This window comes from Cyprinodon variegatus, unplaced genomic scaffold (genome assembly GCF_000732505.1).
Source record: "Cyprinodon variegatus isolate N-32 unplaced genomic scaffold, C_variegatus-1.0 Scaffold2056, whole genome shotgun sequence".
NCBI classification, from domain to species: Eukaryota; Metazoa; Chordata; class Actinopteri; order Cyprinodontiformes; family Cyprinodontidae; genus Cyprinodon; species Cyprinodon variegatus.
The window spans coordinates 1-529 of NW_015152509.1; positions in this window are offsets into that span (position 1 = coordinate 1).

Sequence of the window (529 nt, forward strand, 5' to 3'; positions counted from 1 at the left end):
GACAGAGGATGAGGGATGGCTGAGACAGGGAGGGAGACAAAGGGAGGCAGGTGGAGGGAGCTCTAGGCTCAGATTGACTGAGGTCACTAAAGGTCACATGCTGCCCTCAGCAGCTCCACCTACTGGACAGGAGCCACTCTGCTCCTCTGGGTGAACTCCTTGTTCAGGATGTTGGAGCGACACTACATATTACTGCTTGTTAGATCAGAAATGACTGGCGCAGTGTGTATGTTGCGTTCACTGGGATCATGTAAATTAGCGATTCGACCCACAGCATGCCAATCAGAGGCGAGTCGTTTGACCCGGGTAGACACGCATCAGTGAGCTGTTCCCACTGACATTACAGCCAATTGTTCCCAGGTTTAAACTGGTTTTCTCCCAGTGGGAAAGAGGAATAACCAGAACAGAGCAGGTCTGCAGGATCTTGGTCCTTATTTCACAGAAACACAATGAAATGAAAAAGTTTGGGCAGAAACTGCCTGGAATAAGGAAGCTGAGTTTTAACGAGGTCATTAAAGTTGTAGGGAAA